General features: G+C 38.8%; 1 pseudogene; it reads right to left on the bottom strand.

Moving 5' to 3' along the window:
- Window positions 1-3,018: 3,018 nt before the first annotated feature.
- LOC147357213 (olfactory receptor 4A47-like) lies at window positions 3,019-3,971 on the bottom strand (annotated as a pseudogene).
- Between the last annotated feature and the right edge of the window lie 13,796 nt (window positions 3,972-17,767).

Raw genomic sequence — 17,767 nt, 5'->3', positions numbered from 1 at the left:
TGCAGCATGTATTGACCTAGTGATTGTCATACTGAGTGAAGTAAGTCAAATAGAGAAAGAAAAATATCATATATCACTTATATGTAGAATCTAAAAAAGACTACAAATGAACTTATCTACAAAACAGAATTTGAGTTACAAATGTAGAAAATAAACACGGTTATAAGGAGGGGTATAGTTTGGGAGGGGTAAATTGGAAGATTGAGATCGACACATACACTCTGTGATATATAAAACAGAAATGCAATCTCACATTGCATCACAGCAAAGCAATGGGCCCATAATCCTGAAATTCACTGAACTTATGTTTCCCTATAACTCAGAAACATGTTCTATTCCATTTGTTTCTTTAGCTTTTCCCACTTTTCTTTTTTTCTCTTGCTGCTGCATTTGTCTTTGTCTCCTTATATTCATTGTTGTAAGATGCATAACAGAAGAAACATCAAAAGTTTATAAAAACAACCTGACTGTATGCATCCTTGTTTATACCCTTTAGGACTTAGATAGAAAATGTCGAAAAACATAGGTAGTGGTATATACATTATATTTTAAATAACTCAAGACATAGTTTTGTGTGTTTTTTTTACTATTTTTTTCTTTTATTTATTTTCTTTAAATTTTAATTAGAGGCTAATTACTTTACAATATTGTGTTGGTTTTGCCATACATCAACATGAATCCGCCACAGGTGTACATGTGTTCCCAATCCTGAACCCCTTTCCCACCTCCCTCCCCATACCATCCCTCTGGGTCATCCCAGTGCACCAGCCCCAAGTATCCTATATCCTGCATCAAACCTGGACTGGAGATTTGTTTCTTAGATGGTATTATACGTGTTTCAATGCCATTCTCCCAAATCATCCCCCCCCCACCCCACACACAGAGTCCAAAAGACTGTTCTAAACATCTGTGTCTCTTTTGCTGTCTTGCATACAGGGTTATCATTATTGAAGAACTAATGAACAGGTGATATGTAGAAAATCAGTCTTCCATTGTTTTCTTCTGTGAAGAACCTGTGGATTTGTATTATATATTGAGCATTTACATTTGGTTTGTTTCACAGCTAAAATATGAACAATTAGTACAGTATTGAAATATTCAATGTGCTGGCATTTGTAGTTTGGATAAATCCCATTGCTGACAATGGAGTCATGCTAGAAAAATTTGATTTCTACTGAAAATGGGTTAGAGACTTCCCTGGTGGCTCAGACGGTAAAGCATCTGCCTACAATGTGAGAGACCTGGGTTCGATCCCTGGGTCAGGAAGATCCTCTGCAGAAGGAAATGGCAACCCATTCCAGTACCCTTGCCTTGAAAATCCCATGGATGGAAGAGCCTGGTAGGCTACACTCCGTGAGGTCGCAAAGAGTCAGACACAACTGAGTGACTTCACCTTCACTGCATATGAAGAACATCGATGGCTCATATTTCAATGTGGTGTGAGTATGTCTGAGTTGAAATTATTTGATGGCAAGGAAGTTAAAGGAACTTGTTTACATTGCCCTTGTTTGGGGCAGGGTTTTACTTCTTGTCCAATAGTCAAAATGTGAATGATAAGAACAAAAAGGATTGACCATTAAGGATACATTCTACATTTGCTTCTACAGATGCAATTCTAATCTTTGCAAGTTATTCTGGGCCCTAGGAATTTGATGCCTATAAAGTACATCAATCAATCAGACTTGTCATTTTGGCAACCCACTCCAGTATTTTTGCCTGGAGAATTCTGTGGACGGAGAAGCCTGGTAGGCTACAGTCCACGGGGTCGCAAAGAGTTGGACACGACTGACCAACTTCACTTCACTTCTTCTTCTAGGTCCCACTCATGGGAGCAAATAGGAGATCTGAGAGTGAAAATTAAAATCACCAGTGTATTAATTCCCCTAGCACTTTCCCTTAAGAGCCATGATTTGGAATGATCATACCTCTCTAATCAAGCCAAGGCTCCTGTCAATGACCCTTATTCTTCAGTTATAGCTGTTATGACCAACCTAGATAGCATATTTAAAAGCAGAGACATTACTTTGCCAACAAAGGTTCGTCTAGTCAAGGCTATGGTTTTTCCTGTGGTCATGTATGGATGTGAGAGTTGGACTGTGAAGAAAGCTGAGCGCTGAAGAATTGATGCTTTTGAACTGTGGTGTTGGAGAAGACTCTTGAGAGTCCCTTGGACTGCAAGGAGACCCAACCAGTCCATTCTGAAGGAGATCAGCCCTGGGATTTCTTTGGAAGGAATGATGCTAAAGCTGAAACTCCAGTACTTTGGCCACCTCATGGGAAGAATTGACTCATTGGAAAAGACTCTGATTCTGGGAGGGATTGAAGGCAGGAGGAGAAGGGGACGACAGAGGATGAGATGGCTGGATGGCATTACCGACTCAATGGACATGAGCTTGTTCAAGCTCCTGGAGTTGGTCATGGACAGGAGAGCCTGGTGTGCTGCAGTCCATGGGGATGCAAAGAGTCAGACAAGACTGAGGGACTGAAATGAGCTGAACTGAACTGATTCCATTAAAATGTCATTTTAAACACAAATGAAATTGATTGAAGAGGATAGTCTATATAATATTAAATATTTTATCTAGCAACATTTAAAAAATGAACATAAAAATACAAGACTGCTGACAAACAAAAACACTAAGAATGATAAAATAATAAAAATAAAAGCAGAAATTAAGTAAAAGTTAGTGGAAATATATATAAATTCCATAGACTAATTCATTGCATATGATTTATTGGCTGCCTATTGTGAATACATGCTACTTCTCTAGGTGCAGAGCCAAACCAGGCATTATGAAGTTTACAGTCTAAAAAAGAAATTTGCAGAGCAAATTTACAGTCCATTATTTAACTGTAAATATCATAACTCCTTTAGAGAAAAAGACGTTTGTATCACTTTGGAAACTTCTACAATCCAAGAAGATTGGCTCTAATGCTAAATTAGCTTCTTCATATTGGATTTACCACTTTATATGATATTTTTTTTTCCTCCTGAGCTTTTTCATAGCATTAGTCATCTCAGAATTTCTTAGACTGTAAATTAATGGGTTCAGCATTGGAGTTATGACTGAATAAAATGCACTCAATGATTTGTCAATGGGGAAGGTTTTAGCAAGTCTCACATACATGAAAATACAGGGAACAAAGAAGCAGACAACCACGGTGATGTGGGAACCACAGGTCTGGAGGGCTTTCTGCCTCCCTTCCTGACTCAGGTTCTTCAGAGAGTGCAGGATGACTCCATAGGAGATGAGTAAGAGCAGAAACACTATAGAGCAGATCAGTCCTCCATTGGCCACAACTAAGATGCCAATGACATAGGTGTCAGTACAGACGAGTTTTAATAAAGGGAACATGTCACACATAAAGTGATCAATGACACTGGGGCCACAGAATGGGAGCCCGTAGATAGTGCCAAGTTGAATTACTGAATGCAAGAAACCTCCAACCCAGGACACCATCAGCATCACAACACACACCTTCTGCCTCATGATCACCAAATAATGCAAGGGCTTACAGATGGCCACATAGCAGTCATAGGCCATCATCAGCAGAAGGATGATCTCCGATGCACCAAAAAAGTGCTCTGTAAACAGCTGGATCATACAGGATTGGAAAGATATGGTATTATTCCCAAAGAACAAGTCTGAAATCAATCTAGGGGAAATAGAAGGGCAAAAAACTAAATCTATAAATGACAAGCAAGAAAAAAGTACATTGGTGAGTTCAGGGTCTTACTGACTGTATAGTCGTGATAATGAGCAGATTTCCCACCATGGTCAAAATGTAGAAGAACAAGAACAGAACAAAAAGAACTTTTCGCTCCTTTGGATTCTGTGTGAGGCCCAGGAAGACAAAGTAAGATATATTGTTCCCTGGTTCCATCTAGTCTGGGCAGGAGCTGAGTTAACTATTAAAAGTTTACCTGTAAAACAAGGAGAAAAAAAATTAATGCATTATTGCATTTTTGCATGCTGTCACTTTAGTCAAGTGAAACTCTTTGTGACCCTATGGACTGTTGTCCACCAGACTCCTCTATCCATGGGATTCGCCAGGACAGAACACTGGAGTGGGTTTCCATTTCCTTCTCCAGGAACCTTCTTCCTTCTCCTTCCTTCCCAACCTGAGGATTGAACTTGCATCTGCCTGCATCTCCTGCATTGTAATTGGATTCTTTACCCACTGAACCACCTCAGTTCAGTTCAGTTCAGTCACTCAGTCATGTCTGACTCTTTGCGACCCCATGAATGCAGCATGCCAGGCCTCCCTGGCCATCACCAACCCCCAGAGTTCACTCAAACTCATGTCCATTGAGTCAGTGATGCCATCCAGCCATCTCGTCCTCTGTCGTCCCCTTCTCCTCCTGCCCCCAATCCCTCCCAGCATCAGAGTCTTTTCCAATGAGTCAACTCTTCGCATGAGGTGGCCAAAGAACTGGAGTTTCAGCTTTAGCATCATTCCTTCCAAAGAAATCTCAGGGCTGATCTCCTTCAGAATGGACTGGTTGGGTCTCCTTGCAGTCCAAGGGACTTTCAAGAGTTCTCCAACACCACAGTTCAAAAACATCAATTCTTCTGTGCTCAGCTGTCTTCATAGTCCAACTCTCACATCCATACATAACTACTGGAAAAACCATAGTCTAGATGGACCATAGACTAGACGGACCTTTGTTGGCAAAGTAATGTCTCTGCTTTTGAATATGCTATCTAGGTCGGTCATAACTTTCCTTCCAAGGAGTAAGCGTCTTTTAATTTCATGGCTGCAATCACCATCTGCAGTGATTTTGGAGCCCCCCCAAAAATAAAGCCTGACACTGTTTCCCCATCTTTTTGCCATGAAGTGATGGGACCAGATGCCATGATCTTCGTTTTCTGAATGTTGAGCTTTAAGCCAACTTTCTCACTCTCCTCTTTCACTTTCATTAAGAGGCTTTTTAGTTCCTCTTCACTTTCTGCCATAAGGGTGGTGTCATCTGCATATCTGAGGTTATTGATATTTCTCCTGGCAATCTTGATTCCAGCTTGTGCTTCTTCTAGCCCAGCGTTTCTCATGATGTACACTGAGCCACTGGGGAAACCCTAATGCATTAGAAATTTCATTTCTTCATCCATTCAATTAAAAGAATATGTGTGGATTATAGATATAGTGATTACCAAGTAGAATAAGGCATAGCTCCCTACCCTCAGAGTCAGAAAATTCCAGACACACATAGTAAGTACCATTATAAGAGTATATGTTCACACAAGCTAAGTGTAACTGTATAGGAATATATCAATGAAACTGAAATTGGAAAATGTTTCCCAAAGGAAGCAAATACTTTAGGTGAACTTTAAAGGAAAATGGAAACAAGAAGAGAAGATGAGACGGGAACTCCTTAAAAAGGTATACCATATATAAAGTCAGAAATGTATAACACTTGAGATCACTTTAATTTATAAATTCACTGTGAGTAGATCAAATAAATACAACATTACCATCCTGAATTTTTTCAAACCACATTGAGACTCTTTAGGGTCTTTAGTTAGATATTCTTCCTTTTCCTGACCAATACATGCTAAAGCAAATTAACTTTGTATCTCGAGCATCTATCTGCCCACTTATTTCCCGCTTTGTGTAGGCAGCATGTCCAGTTTAGGACATCTACAATTGGATATCAACCTAGTATAAAAAATAAAATTTAAAATTTCCACAATATAAGAAATTAAATGGTACTATCTTTCTTGTGGAGAAGGCAATGGCAACCAACTCCAGTACTCTTGCCTGGAAAATCCCGTGGACAGAGGAACCTGGTAGGCTGCAGTCTATGGTGTCACTAAGAGTTGGATACAACTGAACATCTTCACTTTCACTTTTCACTTTCATGCATTGGAGAAGGAAATGGCAACCCACTCCAGTGTTCTTGCCTGGAGAATCCCAGGGATGGGGGAACCTGGGGGGCTGCCGTCTATGGGGTCACACAGAGTCGGACACGACTGAAGCGACTAGCAGCAGCAGCAGCAGCAACCTTCCTGTAATTGCTGAGAAAAAAAAAAAAAAAACTCAGAGTGTTCTTCATTGATATTACTCTCAGATTGCTTATTGATGATTTTAATGCTGTTGTCTCACTTCCAAAATATGTCACAAATTTGATCATTCCCTACTAGACTTACTCCCCCACAGATTTTCTTCCTGGCTCACTGAAACAGCCTTCTGCCACGTCTTTCCACTTTTATTCTGACCTCCAGAAAACTGTTTTATTGCAGAAGCTCATATAATCCTCTTTAGATCTTGTTCTGATTACATCAGCCACTTCTTAAAACTCTTAAAGGGGACTGCAAACATGCCCTCACAACTCAATATGTCAAATGAAAATTTATGGTAACAAGATATGTAGTCCCCATTTCAGTTGAAGAAACTAAGGCTCAGAACATCTAATTTTCCAAAGGTTGCACTTTTTAAAGTAATAAAGATAGAATTGAATCTAAGTTTGATTTATTTCAGAGTAATTTAGTTTCTTACATAATAAAGCCACACAATAGGGAAGCCCACTTCCCATTAGTTCTTTAGTCTTACCTTCTGGATCCTTGTTCACAATCTGAAGGAAGGATTTTTAACTCACTCATAGGACCTGAAATACCTTCTTTTATCAAGTTAGATGCTAGATGGTAAAATACCACATTATTATTTGAGGTTGATTTTTATTTCATTTCACTGTCTGTCCATTTTATTCATGGAATTTTCTGATTATTCAGAAGACTGTTTTTATTTGCACTGTAAAATTTTAAATGAAATTCCATGCTTCATGAACACACACATACACATGCACCAACTATACACACAATTTGCCAGGTTGGGATAATTTATCAAAGACAAATAAATGCTCTTTTGACACAGGAAGAACAACTAACCATTTTCAGGAAAAGTGTCTCTAGTTACTTCTTTTCCTACTAATCTCAAGATAGAAAAATGCCATCCAGTTATTCAGGCATTTTCATTATATCATACAGACTAGCTGACTTGAGACATGAAAAATATTCTTGTCCTTTTTTATGGAATGCCTAAAGGCCTAACCAAGGACCTCCTAAAATTTTTATATCAGTTCTTACAAGGATAAGATCTTTTTCCTGATATGGGCAAAGATCAGGACATTTTATCCCTTTTAACCACATTTATGCTTGAGTCTTTTTTTTTTTCCTTGTATTGAGTCTTAGAATTGGAATGTATCAAAGACTGACTTATGCTTAATTAAATTCACTGGGATTTTCCACAAAGTTTTAAAAATACATGTACTTGTAAAGATACTGTTGGGTCAAATCATGTAGATAGAATCAAAGAGCATAACATGAAGGAAAAAATAGTTTTAGAATCATTTTGAAGTTATTGCAAATTAGAATAAAATATTAGCCCAATTATCCTGCTCCAGTTAGACTTTTTAGAAACATAGTTTCTAACCACCTACAGCAACATTTTCTTTCCTTTTATTTAATACTAAATGTATTCTGCCTTGGAGTTTGGATAGATATATAAACAATTTAGATGTAATGATTATATATTTTTTTAATTTAATGTATCTATTTAATGTCAGGAACTATACTATCAGTGAGGACACAGTAAATAGGGGGAAAATCATGTAAAAGTTCCTTCCTTCAGAGATCACCTATTTTTATAATAAAGTTAAACAATTTTAATAAAGTAAGTGAGGTCATTCAGTTTCAGTTCAGTCACTCAGTCATGTCTGACTCTTTGTGACCCCCTGGACTGCAGCACGCCTGGATTCCCTGTCCATCACCAACTCCCCGAGCCTACTCAAACTCATGTCCATTTCATCGGTGATGCCATCCAACCATTTCATCCTCTGTTGTCCCCTTCTCCTCCTGCCTTCAATATTTCCCAGAATCAGGGTCTCCTCCAATGAGTCAGTTCTTTGCATCAGGTAGCCAAAGTTTTGGAGTATCAGCTTCAACATCAGTCCTTCCAATGAATGTTCAGGACTGATTTTCTTTAGGATGGACAGGTTGGATCTCCTTGCAGTCCAAGGGACTCTCAAGAGTCTTCTCCAACACCATCATTCAAAAGCATCTGTTCTTCAGCACTCAGCTTTCTTTATATCCAACTCTCACATCCATACATGACTACTGGAAAAACCATAGCTTTAACTAGATGGAGCTTTTTGGTAAAGTGAGATCATAGTCACTCCTTATAAGACAGTGAATTACAAATAGTGAAGTGACAGAAACTTGAAAGGAGATTGAATCAGACCCACTTATTGATCTTAGAGACAGTCTCCCAGAGAAGCAGGAAGCAATTGGGACTCACTTTGGGGAGACAGATGTTGATAGCAGCTATTTTGGGGAGCTATCCTACAACAGGACACTGGTGCTGGCAAGCTTTGTTTTGAAATTCTCCCTCTAGCTTTTTAGTTGTAGAACCCAGTCCCATCCACTAGCCAGCCAATCTATAAAATTTAACGAAATCGATGTCTTCCTCCGTGTTATACATGATATCAGGAGGTGAAATGTATGCTATGCCCTTTGGGTGAACAGCAGTGTGTTGGAAGGAGAAACAGTGGATTGGAAAGAAGAAAGATTCAAGCAAGAAAAACCTGAGTTAGCATCTTATTTCTCCAATTTAACAGGTATGGGACTTTGGGCATACTATTTCACCTCACAGAAACTTAGTGTCCCATGGAAAATTGTTCATTTAATCTTAGAGTATTCTTGTGAAGATTAAGTTAGATACTACATGCATCCCCATCATGTTAGCCTTTTGTTGAAGTCTACTCCAAATATTTTAACTCACTGATGCTTACAGAGCTCATTTTTCAGCTTTAGGATTCCAGATGTCATCTTGGCTTGTAGATATGTCAATTGAACTGTCTTGTGACCAAATCAGTTATAGTACAATTTGCATAAAATGAAAATGGCACACATTTGAAAAAATACATAAGCAAAAAAAAAAAAAAAAAAACAACCCAAAATCTCTGAACACGCCCTTTAGATATGTGGATGACTGTATTTTTAAAAAATTAATTCAACATCACTCATCCCATGTGCTGTTAACACGATGTGACTTTGTCACTTTCAAATCACATGATATCATCTATTTCTCCACCGCCTCAACCCTGGGCAGGGTATCTGCCTGCTTTGAGTAACAGAAGATGGTGAAAATAGGAGTAAGCTAGTTTGGGGATAAGTTCTTAACTGGTGTGACACTTTCTACTGTCTTCCACTGGGATCCCTGAGCATCATATCAAAAGTCTGACTATTCTACTGAAGAGAACTAGCTGACCTGCATCTAAATGAATAGGGAGAGAAACCCCATAGGTCCCTCCCAGCCAGCACTTTCAAGATACCACGCATGTAGATTAAGTTGTCCTGGATCCTATTGGCCATCTAGTTATCAGTTGAATAGCACAGAGTAACTTCAGTCCATGACATCTGAAGCAGAAGAAATATCCAGTCAATCTCTGCCTGAATTCCTGGCCCACAAAATTTTGAGATAAATAAAATTATTGTTTTAAGTCAAGTAGTCTTATTCATGTAGCAAACGATAATCAGAGAAAAAGGGGAAAGTAAAGGGAAAGGTGCTTCCATAACAAAAATTTAAAGCATCTGACATTGGCTTGGTACCAGAAGACTAATAGCAGCTGGATGGGTTTTGAAGAGTCTGTAATTAAAGGCTTACAAAGGAACTATTATCTTTCCTGGAAAGGTTTGGCCATACCATCACCTACAGTAACTGGAAAATAGAAACTTTGATCAAGATTTCCAAGTAGAATATTTAAAGTGCCAGCTGTTTCTTTTAGAGTGTAAGTTGTGATAAATAATGAGTAAAGAGAGATGAGTCACTAAAGTAACTTAAATTTTCAAGCAGAATTCAGGAAAAAATAAATAAATAAAGGAGCCTGTACTTATTTTTCCATAAAATGGAACTGGTTCCCATTCCCAGTCATTCCAAAGAGTGAAACTCTCTTAGAATAAATGGCATCAAGATAACTGTTATCTCAATGTGGTAAATATAAGACTATTTGTTATAGTCAGAAGGACTTGGGGCTTCCCTAGTTGCTCAGATGGTCAAGTGTCTGCCTGCAATGCAGGAGACCTGGGTTCGATCCCTGGGTTGGGAAGATCCCCTGGAGAAGGAAATGACAACCCACTCCAGGATTCTTGCCTGGAGAATTCCATGGACTGTAGCCTACCAGGCTCCAGGCTACAGTCCATGGGATCGCAAAGAGTCAGACACGATTGAGCAACTTCACTTCACTTCAGAAGGACTTAAGGTGTGTCTCATAAACAGTTTAACTATATAAAATTATTTCTAAAAGGCTCAGGGTTATTATCCTACTGCACACAAACTTTAACCAAAACCTGATAAGGGTAATTCACAAGATGTTTGTGGATGTGGCCCTTGTTTAATGAAGTAAACTTCAATTTTGAAAAGTCTACAAAGTCTTTAAGAGGGCTACACTAAAAGAGTGGCTTCCCTGGTGGCTTAGACAGTAAAGCATCTGCCTGCAGTGCTGGAGACCTGGGTTTGATCCTGGGTTGGGAAGATCCTCTGGAGAAGGAAATGGCAGCCCACTCCTGTCCATGGAGAAGTCCATGGACTGAGGAGCCTGGTAGGCTACAGTCCATGGGGTCACAAAGAGTCAGACATGACTGAGTGACTTCACTTTCACTTTCACACTAAAAGAAGCACCATAGACTTACTTTGTGAACAAGAATATCATTTTATCCTACTCCCATGCAAAAAAATTATATGTATGTTTATGTGGAAGAAATAGAATGTCTTTAGCTCATAAGTCTTCCCTTTTTAATTCATTATATATATATATATATTTTTTTTCCAGCTTTATTGAGATGCAATTGACATGTAACATTGTGTAAGTTTAAGGACCCTGGAGGAGGAAATGGCAACATCCTCCAATATTCTTGCTTGGAAAATTCCATGGACAGAGAAGCCTGGTGGGCTACAGTCCATGGGGTTGCAAAGAGTCAGGCACCACTGAGCGACTAACACACACACTGTTGTTTGTTTCAAACTTGATAATGATTTGATATAGATACATATTGTGAAATATATGTATGTGTATATTCCCAGCTGGCACAGTGGAAAAAGTATCTGCCTGCCAATGCAGGAGATGCAAGAAATGCTGGTGCAATCCCTGGGTTGGGAAGATCCCCTGGAGAAGGAAATAGCAACCAACTCCAGTACTCTTGCCTGGAAAATTACATGAACAGAGGAGCCTGGCAGACTGAAGTCCATGGGGTCACAAAGAGTCAGACATGACTGAACACAATAACAACAGTATATATACATATATACAATATACATATGTATTATGAAGAGATTGCCATTATAAAGTTAGGTAATGCATCCATCTGGAAAAGGAAATGGCAAGCCACTCCAGTATTCTTGCCTGGAGAATCCCATGGACAGAGGAGTCTGGCAGGCCAAGGTCCATAGAGTGGCAGAAAGTCAGACACAACTGAAGTGACTAAGCACACACGCATGCAATGCATCCATCACCTCACATAATTATAGTCTGTGTGCATGAGGTGAAAGCATTTAACATCTACTCTCTAGGAAACTTTCAGTATATATTACAATATTGTTAACTATTGTCACCATGCTGTACATCAGATGCCCAAATCTTGTTTATCTTATCAGTGGAATTATCTACCCTTTGAACAACATCCTCCAATTTCCGTCATCCATCAGCACTTGTCAGTCAACATTCTACTCTCTGCTTCTGAGTTTTCTTTTAAGTTTCACATATAAATGAGATCAAATAGTATTGTCTTTCTATTTCTGCTTATTTCACTTAGCATAATGCACTTAAAGTCCCTTCATTCTATATTGTCACAAATGACAGGACTTCCCTCTTTTATATCATTTAATAATACTGCATTATATATATATACACTATCCTATTATATATAATGTGTCATTCCATACAATGTGTGTGTGTGTGTGTGTGTGTATATATATATATATATATATATATATATATATATATATGTATTATAGGGTATTTTTTTATCCTTTCATGAATCAACTGTCATTTAGGTTGTGTACACATCTCCTGTGTTCTGAATAATATCTCAAAGGGTTCCTGATTTCATATTCTTGGATATAATCAAAGAAGTGAAATTCCTGAATCATATGGCAGTTTTATTTTTAATTTTTTGAGAAACCTTCATAATATTTTCCATAGTGGCTTAACACATGTACATTCCCATCAACAGTAGTGGGGTTCCCCTTTCTCTACATCCCACAAACATTTATTAACTTCTACATATCTCAGATATCTCATTTTTGTTACAGTTTGCATTTCCCTGATGATTAGTGATGTTGAGCACTTAAACACCTTCTAATGTTCCTGTTGGCCATTTCTATGTCTTCTTTGAACAAATATCTACTTGAGTTTGTTGCCCAATTGAAATTGACTTATTTGGAAGTATGTTAGTGAATTGTAGAGTTCCTTACATAATTTAGAAATTAGCTTTGCAAATATTTTCTCCCATCCCATGAGTTACCTTTCCATTGTGTTGATTGTTCTTTTGATGTGAAGATCAGTCTGAATTAAGAACCTTAGGTCTTGGATTCTGGGCTGATATCATGCTAGGATCAGACTTAAATGACTGTCTAGCTTTTGCCTCCTTCCTCTGGGAACTCTGAGCTGACATTTTACAAGGTTGACAACATCACTGGGCAGACACTCTACATAGTCATGTATCTACATGGAGAAGGAAAGATACCTGAAAGAACTGATTTTCCATCCATCCTTACCAAGACATCATTCATATAAGTAAACTTTCAACCTTCCTTAAAGTCCAGAAATTTGGCTTTGACTAACAGTGACTTCAGTCCATACCAATGGGATAGAACAATTGTTCATCAAGTTCTATCTAAATTTGTATACATTCAAATACAGGCCAATGTATAGCAAATTTTAGCCTGGTGTGTGGACAAATACAGGCCTGTGTGTGATTAAATACAGACCTGTAAATGGCAAGATAGAGCCCTGTATGTGCAGACAAATCAAGTCTGTGTGTGATCACATGAGGTTTTGGTGAAACCTTGTGGATGAAAACACATTCATGGGTTTTAAGATGCAGACTGTTGTGTGTTCACCACATACAGTTGTTGTTTAGTCATGCCCAACTCTTTGCGACCTTGTGGACCATGTTTTGCCAGGCTCCTCTCTCCATGGGATTCTTCAAGCAAGAATACTGGATTGGGTTACCATTTACTTCCCCAAGGGATCTTCCTGACTCAGGGATCAAACCTGTTTCTCTGCATCTCCTACATTGACAATACATTCTTTACTGTTGAGCCACCCGGAAAGCTCCTTCATGTATACAGACATACATGCATATAGTTACAGATCTACAAATCATTGATGATGTACATACACTGTGGTCCTACAAATTCACAGGAGATGGATACAGATCTGAAGCCATGATGGGACTTATTATGCATTTTTGGATTTGGGCCTATTAGTGTTTGAATACAGACATACACCTGTAAATTTGGGGTTGTGCTGTAATTCATTGCAGAATAAGACATTAAGTCCTTTCTGACCAGCTTACTGAAAATGTGAATCAGATATAAGTAAGAAAACTAAAAGGCAATATTTTATATACTCCATGGAGATGATTGTAAATTTTTATTAAATGTCAATCAGTTTTTCACAATATGTGTCTTTTTCTAGATGGGAAAACAAAATATTAAAGCATGTAATTTTCCTCAAAATAAAAATGCAGTCATAGTATTCTAAATATGTATTTATGGGATGTTTTTCATCTTTGTAAATAATCATAAATTTTAGAAGAGAAGGGAGAAGTAAGGTAGGAGGACAAAGAAGAGGATTTAATAATTATGGTGACAGATATTTTCACCTGTTTGGGGAAACTAGGTTTAGATATTTCTTCATCACAAGCAAAAATAAATTATTGATGGGTTTAAGGAGATCCAACCAGTCCATTCTGAAGGAGATCAGCCCTGGGATTTATCTGGAAGGAATGATGCTAAAGCTGAACCTGCAGTACTTTGGCCACCTCATGCAAAGAGTTGACTCATTGGAAAAGACTCTAATGCGGGGAGGGGTTGGGGTGGGAGGAGAAGGGGACAACAGAGGATGAGATGACTGGATGGCATCACTGACTGGGTGGACATGAGTCTCAGTGAACTCCGGGAGTTGGTGATGGACAGGGAGGCCTGGCATGCTGTGATTCATGGGGTTGCAAAGAGTCGGACACGACTGAGCCACTGAACTGAACTGAACAATAAAATATTTTGAAAAGTTATTTCAAGAAAAGCAAGAGGTTAAAATTTATAAAATCAATGGAAGGAAATGGAGTTTTCCAAGTGTAATGTGATAGAGGGAAGAAAAAAGTAAAATTATATATAAATAGCATCATTATATTAAAAACATCCATTATTATGGTGCTTCTGCTGCTGCTGCTGCTGCTAAGTCGTTTCAGCCGTGTCTGACTCTGTGCGACCCCATAGACAGCAACCCACCAGGCTCCCCCTGCCCCTGGGATTCTCCAGGCAAGAACACTGGAGTGGGTTGCCATTTCCTTCTCCAATGCATGAAAGTGAAAAGTGAAAGTGAAGTCACTCAGTCGTGTCTGACTCTTTGCGACCCCCTGGACTGCAGCCTGCCAGGCTCCTCCGTCCATGGTATTTTCCAGGCAAGAGTACTGGAGTGGGTTGCCATTGCCTTCTCCTATTATGGCACTAATGACATGATAAATAAATATATCAAGTGTCAAAGAACAGTAATTAGTTGTAAAAATATATGTAGTTAATATAAGAAGAGTTAATCAAATCAAATTTATAAATAAAAATTCTCACTCCAATAGATTCATAGTTCAAGGAATTGACACACTTTATATGAAGTGGATTCTATTCCCATATATTGTATAAGGAACAGGGAACACAAAGACAGTTAAATAACTTTTTCTGACTTGGTGAACATGGTGATTGCAGCCATGAAATTAGAAGACACTGACTCCTTGGAAGAAAGTTATGACCAACCTAGACAGCATATTAAAAAGCAGAAACATCACTTTGTCAACAAAGGTCCCTCTAGTCAAGGCTATGGTTTTTCCAGTGGACATGTATGAAAGTGAAAGTTGAACTATAAAGAAAGCTGAGAATAGGCTCCAGTTTCATCCACCTCATTCAATTCAGTTCAGTTCAGTCGCTCAGTCATGTCTGACTCTTTGCAACCCCATGAATCACAGCACGCCAGGCCTTCCTCTTCATCACCAGCTCCCGGAGTTCACTCAGACTCACGTCCATTGAGTCAGTGATGCCATCCAGCCATCTCATCCTCTCTCATCCCCTTTTCCTCCTGCCCCCAATCCCTCCCAGCATCAGAGTCTTTTCCAATGAGTCAACTCTTTGCATGAGGTGGCCAAAGTACTGCAGTTTCAGCTTCAGCATCATTCCCTCCAAAGAAATCCCAGGGCTGATCTCCTTCAGAATGGACTGATTGGATCTCCTTGCAGTCCAAGGGACTCTCAAGAGTCTTCTCCAATACCACAGTTCAAAAGCAACAATTCTTCAGTGCTCAGCCTTCTTCACAGTCCAACTCTCACATCCATACATGACCACAGGAAAAACCATGGCCTTGACTAGATGGACCTTTGTTGGCAAAGTAATGTCTCTGCTTTTGAATATGCGATCTAGGTTGGTCATTACTTTCCTTCCAAGGAGTAAGCGTCTTTTAATTTCACTGCTGCAGTCACCATCTGCAGTGATTTTGGAGCCCAAAAAAATAAAGTCTGACACTGTTTCCCCATCTATTCCCCATGAAGTGATGGGACTGGATGCCATGATCTTCGTTTTCTGAATGTTGAGCTTTAAGCCAACTTTTTCACTCTTCACTTTCACTTTCATCAAGAGGCTTTTTAGTTCCTCTTCACTTTCTGCCATAAGGGTGGGTGGTGTCATCTGCATATCTGAGGTTATTGATATTTCTCCCGGCAATCCTGATTCCAGCTTGTGTTTCTTCCAGTCCAGGATTTCTCCTGATGTACTCTGCATAGAAGTTAAATAAGCAGAGTGACAATATACAGCCTTGACGTACTCATTTTCCTGTTTGGAACCAGTCTGCTGTTCCATGTCCAATTCTAACTGTTGCTTCCTGACCTGCATACAGATTTCTCAAAAGGCATGTCAAGTGGTCTGGTATTCCCATCTCTTTCAGAATTTTCCACAGTTTATTGTGATCCACACAGTCAAAGGCTTTGGCATAGTCAATAAAGCAGAAATAGATGTTTTTCTGGAACTCTCTTGCTTTTTCCATGATCCAGCAGATGTTGGCAATTTGATCTCTGGTTCCTCTGCCTTTTCTAAAACCAGCTTGAACATCAGGGAGTTCACTGTTCACATATTGCTGAAGCCTGGCTTGGAGAATTTTGAGCATTATTTTACTAGCATGTGAGATGAGTGCAATTAGAACTGATTCAAATGCATTCTTTTTAATAGCTGAGTAATACTCCATTGTGTAAATGTGCCACAGCTTTTTTATCCATTCATCTGCTGATAGACATTATACAGAGTGAAGTAAGCCAGAAAGAAAAACACCAATACATTATACTAACGCATATATATGGAATTTAGAAAGATGGTAACGATAACTGTGTATGCGAGACAGCAAAAGAGACACAGATGTATAGAACAGTCTTTTGGACTCTGTGGGAGAGGGAGAGGGTGGGATGATTTTGGTGAATGGCAATGAAACATGTATAATATCATATAAGAAACTAATTGCCAGTTCAGGTTTGATGCAGGATGTAGGATGCTTGGGCTTGTGCACTGGGATGACCCAGAGGGATGGTATGGGGAGGGAGGTGGGAGGGGGGTTCAGCATGGGGAACACATGTACACCCGTAGCAGATTCATGTTGATATATGGCAAAACCAATACAGTATTGTAATTAGCCTCCAATTAAAATACATAAATTTAAATTAAAAAAATAAAGAAAGCTAAATACTGAAGAACTGATGCTTTTGAACTGTGGTGTTGCAGAAGACTCTTGAGAGTCCCTTGGACTGCAAGGAGATCCAACCAGTCCATCCTAAAAGAGATCAGTCCAAGTGTTCATTGGAAGGTCTGATGTTGAAGCTGAAACTCCAATACTTTGGCCACCTGATGCAAAGAGCTGACTCATTTGAAAAGACCCAGATGCTGGGAAAGATTGAAGGAAGGAGAAGGGGATGACAGAGGATGAGATGGTTGGATGTCATTACTGACTCAACCGACATGAAGTTTGGTTAGGCTTCAGGAGTTGGTGATGGACAGGGAGGCCTGGAATGCTGAGGTTCATGGGATCGCAAAGAGTCGGACATGACTGATCAACTGAATTGAACCGAACAGACTAATGAACAAAGGTAATTAACAAATATTTTTAACTGATCATTTAAAATATCTCTACAAATTAAAAGATTAAATTTCTGTCTTTGATCACGTCAATTGCAAAACAGAACTTCTCCACTTAATGCAAAAATACATTTGTCCAGTTGGCAAAATAACTATGATTTGATTATTTTCGGCCTATATACCTTTTTCATTCAGATTACTTTTGTATTCTTAGCCTCTTTATGCTTAGTATTATACTGTTTGAAACATCACTGTTCTTCAATATTAAGATGTTAAGCTATATAAAAATAAGATATGAAAATTATCTGACCAATACAAACAAAATATCTACTTCAAATATTTATGTGGGCTGTCTTTGAGTGGAGAGATGTAAATCAAGGTGTTAGGT

Source organism: Bos grunniens, chromosome 15, assembly GCF_055505025.1.
Source record: "Bos grunniens cultivar Pamir isolate PY7600 chromosome 15, Bosgru_T2T1.0, whole genome shotgun sequence".
NCBI lineage: Eukaryota > Metazoa > Chordata > Mammalia > Artiodactyla > Bovidae > Bos > Bos grunniens.
The sequence above is the reverse complement of the archived record's forward strand: the minus strand, read 5'-3'. Positions and strand labels throughout refer to the sequence as shown.